Source organism: Lygodium microphyllum, chromosome 7 (genome assembly GCF_053477565.2).
Source record: "Lygodium microphyllum isolate KBCC chromosome 7, Lygodium_microphyllum_v1.1.10, whole genome shotgun sequence".
Taxonomy (NCBI): Eukaryota; Viridiplantae; Streptophyta; class Polypodiopsida; order Schizaeales; family Lygodiaceae; genus Lygodium; species Lygodium microphyllum.
In genome coordinates, this window is record NC_141141.1 from 47,123,951 (window position 1) to 47,136,797 (window position 12,847).

The window sequence follows — 12,847 nt, forward strand, 5'->3', positions numbered from 1 at the left end:
GCCACAAACTAGAGTAGATAAGGATAGTTGTCGTCTAGCTATTATTCATGGGTGGTGTACCAACCGCATCTGCAACTGACAAGTTGGTGACATAAATGCACAACGGTCACCCTGGCATATCACGAGTGGAGCTCGATCTCTCAACACTCCCCCTCGAGCTCAATCCCAATTCCTGCATACCAAGCAGGTCTCTGAACTTGCGCAGCTTCTCTGCGCCCAATGCCTTCGTGAATATGTCAGCTACGTGATCCTCTGTGCTGACATAAACTAGATCAATAAGACCTAGTAAAACCCTCTCTCGCACATAGTGATAATGCACCTCAATGTGCTTTGTTCTAGCATGATAGACTGGGTTATTTGCCAAGTGTATACTACTCATATTGTCACAATAAATGACAACTGGCCCATCTGTAGACTGATGCATATCATAAAGTAGCTTGTGCAACCAAGCTACCTCACATGCAGCCATTGCTGCACCCCTGTACTCAACCTCTGTGCTCGACAAGGCAACTGTAGGCTGTTTCTTGCTGCTCCAAGTGACTGTAGCACTCCCAAAAGAGAACACATATCCACTGGTAGATCGTCTATCAGAAATGCTACCAGCCCAATCAGCATCAGTGTATCCATGCAACTATATCTGAACCCCAGTCTCATAAAATAGTCCATACTGCAATGTGGACTTCAAATACCTGAGTATGCGTCTAGCCGCATCCAAATGCGATTTCCTTGGAGCCTGCATAAACTGACTTACCAATCCAACAACATAGCTCAAATCTGGCCTGGTAATAGTCATATAAATCAAGCTTCCTACTATGCATCTGTACATAGTAGGGTCTTCCAGAAGCTCACCTGCATCTGCGCTCAGCTTCACATTCTGCTCCAAAGGAACTGAAATAGGCTTACAGCCTGTCATCCCATATTTGGACAGCATGTCCAATCCATACTGCCTCTGCAAGAGCTCTATCCCACTTGGTGATCTAATCACCTCAATGCCCAAGAAATAACGCAGCTCTCCTAAATCCTTCATCTCAAACTTCTGCTTCAATAGCATTTTCACATGAAGGATATCTTCATCACTGTCACCTATCATAATCAAATCATCAACATAAATGACAAGTAGCATAATACCTTTCTCTGTTTTTCTCACATAAAGTGAGAAATCTGCCTTGGAAATCTGAAAGCCAATAGTGACAAGATACTGTCCTATCTTGTCAGACCATGCTCTAGGTGCTTGCTTCAAGCCATACAAAGCTTTCTTCAACATGCAAACAAACTCAGGATGAACAGCATGCACATAACCTGGTGGCTGCTCCATATAGACCTCTTCTTGCAAATCACCATGCAAGAAGGATTTCTTTGCATCCATCTGATGTAAAGACCATCCCTTTGATGCAACCATAGCAATGACTACTCTTACGGTTGCCATCCTTGCAACCGGACTGAATGTTTCTTCATAGTCAATGCCATATGTTTGTGCATACCCCTTGACTACTAATCTTGCCTTGTATCTGTTCACAGAACCATCTGCATTGTGCTTCACCTTATAAACCCACTTACAGCCAATTGCATTCTTACCTTTAGGCAAAGGTATCAATTCCCATGTAGCATTTGCTTCCAAGGCATCCATTTCTTCATCCATGGCTTTCTCCCATTTTTCTTTTCCCATGGCTTGCTCAAAAGAAGTGGATTCTGGTTCCTGTATCACTTTGACCATATATGCATAGTGAATGGCTGTAAATCCATCATATTTCAGCCTATCCACAGGATACCTAGCTCTCGTAGACCTGCGCAAAGTAGGTTCACTCCCAAGTGCTCTCAAAACATCCCTGGTCTTCCTTACTCCAGGTGTAACAATAGAAGGAATACCCAACTCATCATCAATGCTCTGTTCTGAGCCACTGGATTCACCATCCACATAAGAGTGACCTGCATTCACATCAAACATGGGCTGATCAACCTTCTCTTTTTCTTTTTGTGATACCTATATACCACTATCTGCATTGCTTTGAGAAGATTCTCCTGATCTCAATCTGTCTGTCCATGGCAAAGAATGTGAACCACTGCTAGAGGACGCTCCAGGTCCACTAATATTTTGTGACTGCTGCTGTGAATTCTGTGCAGCATTACCATTTTGTGCATCTACATCATCAATCACATTTACTAGTTTATACCAGCTACTCATCTCATCAAAAACAACATCTTTGCTCACTGTAAACTTACGAGTAGAAGGGTTATAGTATCTATACCCTTTTTGCTGCAGAGAGTAACCAATAAAGATGCACTTCTCAGCTTTTGGATCCAACTTGGATCTCAACTCATCTGGCACATGCACATAGGCAATGCAACCAAAAATTTTCAAATGAGAAATATCTGGTTTCTTACCAGTATACCTCTCCTCTAGAGTCATTCCATGTATTGCTGCAGTGGGAATCTTGTTCATTATGTAGACTGATGTAGCAACTGCTTCAGCCCAATAAAAATCTGGCAGGTCTTTTTCATTAAGCATGGCATGAGATACCTCTCCAATATGCCTATTTTTTCTTTCTGCAATTCCATTTTGCTGTGGGGTATGACTGCATGAATATTGCTGCTTTATGCCATGCTCCTGCAAGAACCTTGCAAACTCATTTGAGAGGTACTCTCCCTCTCCATCTGACCTTAGGCATTTTATTTGCGGGCCTGTTTCTTTTTCAACCATAGCTTTAAGAGTTTTGAAATGCCCAAAAACTTCACTTTTCTTTTTCATAAAATACACCCAAACTTTTCTGCTATAGTCATCAATAAAAGTGATAAAATAATGACAGCCTCCAAGAGATGCAGCTTTAGTAGTCCACACATCAGAGTGGATTAGTTCCAATGGCTTCTTACTTTCTTGAACATGTCTAGGAAATGGTTTCCTTGCCTGTTTTCCAAACCGACAGGCTTCACATACCTTATGCATTTCTGCAACCTTGAATTTAGGCAATCCTGCAACAATATTTTGGGCCTGCATTGATTTAAGTCGTTGTACATTAACATGACCAATGCGTTTATGCCAGATATCAATATCTGCAACTACACCGGTCCCATGTGCAAACATTGCTGCACTCAATTCAGACATGTCTGCATCCAACGTAAACATTCTGCCCTTCTTCTTTCCTTTTGCTATCAAGCGACCTTTATTTTTCATATCCTCAACAAAGCATCCATGAGGATTAAATCTGACCTGCAAGCCCTGCTCAACCATTTGACCAACAGAAACCAAATTCTTGGTGATATTCGGAACATGAAATACATCGGACAGGTATTTCTTTTTCCCGTCCTGCATAGACAAAGGGATTTTTCCAATCTGCACAATAGGATGTGCAATATCATCACCAGTCTCCACAAATCCTGGTTTTTCCATTTTCCTTGCATCCTCCATCCATTCTGCATGACCTATCATGTGGTTTGATGCACCTGAGTCAACATACCATACATTGTTGCTTTCTTCTGCACTTGTCATAGAATTGTTCATGTGCTGCACCATGAACAAATGCTCATTTCTATCATCACCCTGTCTACTAGAAGATGCATAATTCCCTTGTTGCAGTTTTCCATTCATGATGTCATTCTGCTTTTTATAGCAGTCTTTAGCCATATGACCCATTTTGCCACAGTAGTAGCATTCAACATTACTGTTTGCATTTTGGCCTCTTTTCCATCCACCACGACCTCTTTGGCTCCCCCTGCCTCTAGAGTTACCACGTCCTCCTCCATAGGACTGGTTTTCTTGAGTTTGCTGCATATTCTGATTTCTGCCACGGCCTCCAAATCGGCCTCCTCTACCTCTGCCTCTACCTCTTCCAGCATTGGAGTAGAAGACAGTTTCTTTTGAAGTTCCTCCTGAAGAAGATGCACCACCATTTCTCTACTCCTCAGAAATTAGAAGAGCAATCAACTCCTCAAAATAAGGAAATCTTTCACGAACTGAAATGGATGTCCGAAACTGTGCATAATCCTTTCCTAGACCATTCAAGGTCACAGAAACTAAATCATCATCTTCCACTGGCGACCCAATGGAAGCAAGTGCATCTGCAATCTTCTTCACCTTCATGTGGTAGTCATTGATGCTCATATTTTCTCTTTGCACATTATGCAACTCTTGCTTGAGCTGCATTTTCCTGGCTTGAGTATTTGTGCTGTACATTTTTGACAAAGTATCACATGCCTCCTTTGGCGTACTTGCATCCTGAATATGCACAATCATAGAGTCTGAAATACTGATAGACAGCCAATACATAATTTTCCTGGCTCTCTCATGCCATGCTTTGAATGCCTGCATTTGCTGTTGATTGGGAACATCAGGAAGAACTGGTTCTTCTTCATTTCCTGCAACAAATTCCCAATATCCTTTTCCCATAAGGAAATTCGTCATTCTAAACTTCCATGCTTGGAAGTTGTTCTTGTCAAGCTTTTCAGTTATAATCTGTGAAAGAGAATCAGACGCCATTACAGAATCCTGCAAAAAATTCTGTCACTGCAGAGAACACATCTTCAGCCTCACAAGGGCAAATCTGCAAAACTGACGAAAGTGGTATTTAACCACACAGTCACTTTCTAGTGACGATTTTGCGTATACAGGAACCAAGGATGATTCTGTAACTCCCAATGTCTCTGCACACGAGCATATGATGCAATATCTGTGGTAACTTCTCACCGACCTGTAGAACAGTGGTCGCACAACATAAAACAGGGTTTTTTCCTGAGTGCGTGTAGAAAATTTCCGCCTCCAAAATAGGCCTCGAAATGGCCTCAAATCAAAAAAACCCTCTTGCTTCACCGCGAAGGGCATCTCAACTTGAGACAGTGCACTCTTGCAATTTCCGGCTGTGCTACCTCCCAAAACAAAAAATGAAAGCAACATTGCTCCTCTTACCAGAACACCGCGAGCTTGGCTTGCTTTCTTGAGCTCCTTACCACGAACAAGGCTCTGATACCATGTCAAGATTGTGGGAGAGAAGGAAGGAGTCTCACTTGTAGCTTTCTTGCTTGCACAATGGGGGAATACACACAAGGGTGGAGGCTGAAAACAGTTTTCCTCTTCTTAGTTGTGTAAGCCAAAAAGAACTCTCATATAAAGAAATAGAATAACCCTATATATAGATCTCAAACCAAAGACAACTAACTAAGGTGGCATACTAACTGAGCCACAAACTAGAGTAGATAAGGATAGCTGTCGTCTAGCTATTATTCATGGGCGGTGTACCAACCACATCTGCAACTGACAAGTCGGTGACATAAATGCACAATGGTCACCCTGGCATATCACGAGTGGAGCTCGATCTCTCAACATAGGGTACCTTTTATATACTGCCCACAGCACCTCTTGCCACAAACCATTTTTTTGGTGCTTGAAGGGAATCATGCAATCTTTGTATGTGGCATGCACGACACTCCTCAAGTAGGCTATCACTTCCCTCCCCTCAAAGTCATGCAAGATACCACCAATATCAGTGATAGAGTAGTACATTTGTGGAGGCTCACCTCTCTCATTTTCTGGTGAGGGTGATCGAGATCCACCACCTAGGCAACCCCCACAAAGCCCTCGACCTCCTCATCCTCCCGCACCACTTCCCTCCTCCCTCGACGTGCACTACCCTCTACCTCACTCGATACACGTGGTTCTGTAGATGCACGTGCTTCAGTCGATCCGTGTACCTCAACTAATCCCTGTGTAGACAAAGATGTGATAGGTGTCCCAGACATCACACTGAAAACCTCCTCTGTAGTGGGAGGGCGACCAAGATAATTGGTCATCTCCCCCATGAATTGCTCCTTGTTGAATGGGGTGCTGGAGGATCCAGGATTTCACATCTACACAAGAAAAATCATATTACCCTATGCAGATAAAACATATTACATGCAGCGTCTATACCTGCGTCTCTGTGCGCGTCTATACCTGCGTCTCTGTGACCGTCTGTCAGCGCGCCTCTGTGGGCATCTGTCAGCGCGTCTATTTCTGCGTCTATAGCTACGTCTACACTGTCATCTGGACGCACTGACAGACGCGCACAATCGCACCATTTCTTCTCAAACTTGCTTAAAAAACAAAGCTAAAAAACCTCCATAGATGACAAGATCCAGCATGTGAAGAGAGAGAAGAGAGAGACAAACAAACAGAGAAAGAAAACAAGATTGAGAGAGAGAAGAAGAACTCACCTTCTTTGCTTGTTCCAACGGGTGGCAGCTAGGTTGCAAGCTCCTTGTCCTCCTTCTCCCTTCCCTTGGTAAGTTTCTTGAATCTTGTTCTCTTCCTTGCTGTTTGGCTCTTGTTCTTTACTCTTTGGCTCTTCTTTCCTCCTGTCCTCTTTTTACTCTTATTTCCTTGCCTCATTGTCTTCATGAAGTGATAGATAGACATGAGTAGTGATGTCGAGCTCGAACTGCAAAAAATGCGCAAAAAATGCAGGAAAGCATAGGTTTGAAAAGAAAGCCACAACTTTTTTTAAATTTTTCTATACTTGCGTGGCACGTCTGTAAGCGCGTGTAATTGCGCATATATATACGCAGATAATTCCTGTTGCACGCGCTTACAGACGCGCAGGAACAATTTAAGGAATCAATGCATGCATTTAGGGAATCAATTGACCTATGTGGTGACATATATAACAAATCTTGAGGATAAGAGATAACACATTGGCAAGTCAATTGGCACATATGTAGTGACTTACTAGACCATCCCACTTACAATTGCATGCAAGTATCAATAGATGGATAAAGCACGAATGGTTTTTAGCTAGAGAGAGATAATGCTATGAAGGTGTACACGAAAGAGATAGAGAAAGGCATATTATCCATCAATCAGTCAAAGATATGTATATGAAGTGACTTGATATAGTAATTAAAGTATCGTCATTTTTAGGATGCTCCATTGATTTCTGCAAGTTTCTATAACCTTGAAGTAGAATATAGCCAACCACACTGTCCATGGAAGGAAAACTTGGCCTCATCAAATTAACCAAGTTAATTTACTTATACATTTCATAGATAAGAGATTTGTAGTTGGCTTGTTGGTATTAGTCACCAACAAGTGGACAAATTAGCTAAAGATGATGAAAAGAGGACATGTGCACATTGGTTACATGTGGTCCACCTTATCTAAAATTATATGTGAGCTATAAGTGCACCTTGACATGATTGGAATAGCTTGCATATGCACAAGCCAACTGATTTACATCAGTCTACTCATGCTATGAATTGGCATGCATGGCTAGGTTAAGTGCACAACATTAAATGAGACATGTGAGTGTATTGATCAGTTCTCTCTCTCTCTCTCTATATATATATATATATATATATATATATATATATATATATATCTATATATTGCAAATGCACAAGTCAACCTTTGATTTATATATACATCCAATCATCATGCCCTATCCAATCACATTTGTATAGGGCATGATTGGATGTATATAGGGCATGAAATCACATATATGTAATTAGCTTTGAATGATTGGATGTATATTTGTAATACTCAAAAAGAAGTAAAGTTGGTAATGTATATCATGCCCTATGCATGTATATGCCTTATACATGTATATCATGTCGTATATACATGTATATCATGTCTGTATGATCCTATACATGTATATCATGTCCTAGCTTATGATCCAGGTGTAATTATGTCGTAATATATACATCCAATCATGCCCTATTAAAAAAAATACTAGCTGTTAAGAGGTTTGGTCATATTTAGGGACTTTATGAGAAATGAAAAATATGTGTATTTATTTTCGCATCTATAAGGATGTTTATCAACGCGGATATATAGACGCGTTCTTTATACTAGCGTGAATAGACGCATTGATACACGCACTTATAAATGTACCCGCTTTTTTGCGTGTACAGTGCACGTCTATAGGGCCTTTCTCTTGTAGTGAGAGTTTATGCATCGTAAGAGTCCTTTCATGATTTGCACTTTCCATGATGATTCATTGTAGAAAGAATAGGGGTTAATAGTGCGAGATGCAGTTTTATACCTTTAGGCTTAACCGAAGTATACTACTTTAATGGGTAATAATCTAGCTCATAATTCATTTCAATGCATAAAGCTATTTGAAAAAAAGTACGTTTATACTTTATTTATTTTGCATGTTCCATTAGATGTATTAATGACTAAATTTATTCGTCATGAATAGCTAGGACAACATATATATCCTATTTCTAACAAATAACCTTGCATGATTAAATTACAATGATATAAAATAAAAATTAAGAAGAAAAAACCTCGGTTTGGGGTGAGATATCCACATGGATACCGAGAGATGACCCTCCCGCAGCTGCGCCTTGGACTTTCTTTGGAGGCATCGCAATTGTAGTTGTTCGGACGTGGAAGCAGCTTTACAATTCTTCTTTGGAATTCACCGTTGCTCCCTTGCACCACCAGTCGATAGTAGTTTTTGGAAGGCTCCCTCCTTGGATGGTGCGCAGATCGGACGCAGATAGCTCACGTAGTGAATTCCCAAAGGTCCCCAAGAACAAAGCACTCTACTTTTTAGCACAAAGACCAATGTAAAAACAAGCACGACATGAGACAAGAGACAAATTGGGTTGAATCTCCCCCATGCCTTGTGTGAGCGCTTCACAAAGCATGTATTTAATATATATTTCCAATCTTTTTGCTCAAAAATAGCCCAATTACAAAAATATGACAAGCTTTTAGCTTTTGAGTTTGCTTTCTACCAAAAATAGGAAAATAAAGCTAATGGACGGTGCCCAAAGAGTCTGGCACGCCCAATCTCAATGTCCAAATAAAAATAACATATCCAGGCGCATAAGCGCATACAAAATAATAATAAATAGTCGATGTCTCTATAGACATAATCAAAATATAGGCGTGGCGCCTATCAAAATATAGTCGAAAGATCGGAAACCCGCTAGACTCCAATGCTTTCCTCCGCCACTGCTGCTATCTCTACACATCAACTGAAGCATTCACAATCGTTAGTAAAATAACACAATTAAACCGACAAAAGTGAATACCTAGCAGTCTTCAGCTACATAAATAAATCAACTGGTTAGAAATAAATCCTAACCTTAATTTATTACGAGTGCGCACTCTAAACTCATAAACGTTTATTAATTTAATATGCATTTTGCGGAATCACCCGCTATGGAATCACCCATGTACACACTAAATTAATGAAACGCCCGAAAAGGACAGGCGTCCCCATCAACTTCTCGCACAAAGAATCCTCTTTGCGTATGAGCCCCGGTCATCTAAGTTTACGGAATCCACCGTAAAACCTCACGGAATCCACCGTGGAATATGCCTCCTGGCATCATACCCCCGGGGTGGGATAGCAATTGACCTCAATTGCTATTAGCTCAATGTGGAGCTAACAGAGTGGGGAAAGCATTTAGGTCTCTAGCGTGCATCCATTGTGCTTCTTCTACAGGATGGTTCTTAAATTTCACGAGATATCTAGAGTACCTTCGGCCAATTCTAGTGGTCATGTAATCAGTGTCTATAATGGCTTCTGGTTCAAGGATTTCAGTCTCTTCTTCTAATAAAGGTGGGTTTTCATAGACAGGGTGGATAGGTAACTGTCCTCTAAATGGTCTCAATAAACTAATATGAAAGGTATTATGAATTTTCCAATGAGATGGCAATTCTAACTTGAATGCATTGTCATTAATTTTATGAATGATTCTAAATGGTCCGTAGAATCTAGGGGCTAATTTGACAACTGGATGTCTATCTACACTTTGCAGTCTACGCTTTTCTATTCTAAGCCAAACATAATCATCAACTTTGAAATTCATGGCTTGTCTTTTCTTGTTGGCTTGTTTGGTATATGATTGTTGGGCTTTAGCAATCATATCCTTTACCTCATCAAAAATAGTGTTATGCATAACAGCAATATCATCGGCACTTTGTATTCTATTAGACAAAGATGCAACAGGTGTAGATAATCTATGTCCATAAATAACTTCAAAAGGTGCTTTCTTTGTAGATGTGTGCGGTGTATTATTGTAAGCAAACTGTAATAAATGCAAATGAGTATCCCATGTTTGAGGTTTAGAGATAGTGTATGCACGTAAAAGATCTAAAATAGTGCTATTTGTGGCTTCTGTTTGTCCATTTGTTTCTGGATGAAATGCAGATGAGAAATCAATCTTTGTGCCTAGATTTGCAAACAATGTAATCCAGAAATTATTACAAAATCTAGAATCTCTATCTGAAATAATGACTTTCGGCAATCCATGGTTAGTAAAAACAGTTTTCAAAAATAATTGTGCTGCTTGTGATGCTGTTAAAGTTTTCTTACATGCAATGAAATATGCTTGCTTACTAAATCTATCTACAATTGTCCAAATCATGTCATGATTAGATTTAGTATTTGGTAAGCCAGTAATGAAATCCATAGATATATGTTCCCAAGGTTTAGATGGAATAGATAAAGGCATTAATAACCCATACTGTTTACCATGATGTCTCTTTATTCTTTGACAAATCAGACATTCAGATACAAAATTAGATACATCTGCATCCATATGCGGCCAATAAAAATCTTCAGTTAACATGCGTAATGTAGAAATGATACCTCTATGACCTTGATATGGGGGACAGTGAATTTCATTCAAAACAAATGATCGGAATGGAATAGTAACACACAGTCTCTTTTCAAAGAACATGAATCCATCATTATATGACAATGAATCAACAGGAATGAAATTATTTTGAACTAATTTTTGCCAATCAGAATGAAAAGTAATATCCTGGTGATATGTGTCTTTCATAGCAATCAAAGAATCAAAAGATATGATAGAAATGTTATGAATTGCGGGTCTTCTACTTAATGCATCAGCAACTACATTTTCTTTTCCAGGTTGGTATTGAATGATAGGATGGAAACTTTGAATGAATGAAGCCCATTTGATATGGCGGTCAGAAATTTGGGGTTGGCTAAGTAGATGTCTAATGCTTTGCTGGTCGGTCTTTATCATGAATTCTGAACCCATTAAATAATGCTTCCATTGTTTCAATGCTTGGACAACTGCTAAGAGTTCCTTGTCATAAGTGGAATATTTGAGCTCAGAGGGTTTCAGCTTAGAACTAGAATATGCTATTGGATGGTTGTCTTGCATTAGCACGGCTCCTATTCCTGATCCGCTAGCATCGGTCACAACTAGAAAGAATGGTCTATTAAAGTCAGGCAATTGTAGAACAGGGGCATTGGTCAATGCACGTTTAAGTAAATCAAAGGATTTCTGCTGGTTTTCAGTCCATTGATAAACAATGCCTTTCTTAAGAAGTTTGGTCAGTGGTAAAGCAAGTAATGAGAAATTACGTACAAACTTCCTATAGAAACTAGCAAGACCAAGGAATGAGCGTAATTCATGTACATTTTTAGGAATAGGCCAATGCAATATTGCGTCAATTTTCTTAGGATCAACTTTTATTCCTTCTTCTAATACAATATGACCTAGATATTCTATTTCTGTTTTAAAGAATTCACTCTTGTCAGGATTTACAAACAATTGATTTTCTTTCAGTAATTGAAAAACTAATGATAAATGCTCATAATGCTCTTTTTCACTTTGACTGAATACTAAAATATCATCAAAGAAAACAATCACACAATACTGATATTTTAGAAAAATACGGTTCATCATTCTACTGAAAGTGGCAGGTGCATTAGTTAATCCGAATGGCATAACTAAGAATTCGTAATGGCCAAACTGTGTCCTGAATGCAGTCTTAAATATGTCGGATCTATCTAACCTCACCTGATGATATCCAGATTTAAGGTCAATTTTACTAAATATAGAAGATCCTTGCAGTTTGTCCATAAGGTCATCAACTCTAGGTATAGGATACCTATTCTTTACAGTGATCTTGTTTAATGCTCGGTAGTCAATACACATCCGATAAGTATTATTCTTTTTCTTGACTAAGAGCACAGGTGCACCGAATGGAGAACTGCTAGGTCGAATTAAACCTCTATTTAGTAATTCTTCTACTTGACTCTGGATTTCTTTTTGCTCTATTTGATTGTGCCTATATGGGGCTTTGCAAGGTGGTTGTGTGCCAGGTATTAGGTCAATCTTATGGTCTTCTGGTCGTGATGGAGGTAAACCTGGTGGTAGGTCTTTTGCAAAACAGTCTTTAAAATATGCGAGAAATTCCTTATGTCTAGGGTGCATATGAGTTTCTTTTGCGTGCAATTCATTCACCCAAATGAGATATGATTTAGTATTCTTGCGTAGAGCACGTTTTGCTTGAGTATGCGAAAGCAGTGGAAACATATGAGATGCATGCATACCAAATAATGTAATAGATTTTCCTTGAAAATTTATATTCATTGTGTGTGTGGAATAATCTATATTGGGATTATGTTGGTGTCTCCATGGCATTCCTAGAATAATGTCGCTAGATTGTAATGGGACAACTAAGAAATTTCTTCTTTCAATATATGGACCAATTTGAATTTCTAAATTTTGAACTTCTTGTGTGCCATTGTACCTAGTGCCTAAAAATGCAGCTTTTATGTGATAGTGCGTAGGTACTGTATGCAATTTCAATTCCTTTACCAATTTTGCTGAAATAAAATCATGCGTACTACCGTCATCATGCAATACAGTTCTTTCTTTTCCATGCACCATACATTTCATAGTCAACAATGAATGTAAAGTAGGCATACCTGGTAAAGTGTCGGAAATAGTAGTAGGATCATCTTCTTCTTCAGTGAAATCCGGCATATCCTCATGCTCGTCTTCGTCCATAGCTCCAAGGTAGTTGATATGTGCTGATGGCTTCTTTGAATGACAATTTGCTGCGAGATGGCCTGGCTGGTGACACTTGTAGCATACGATA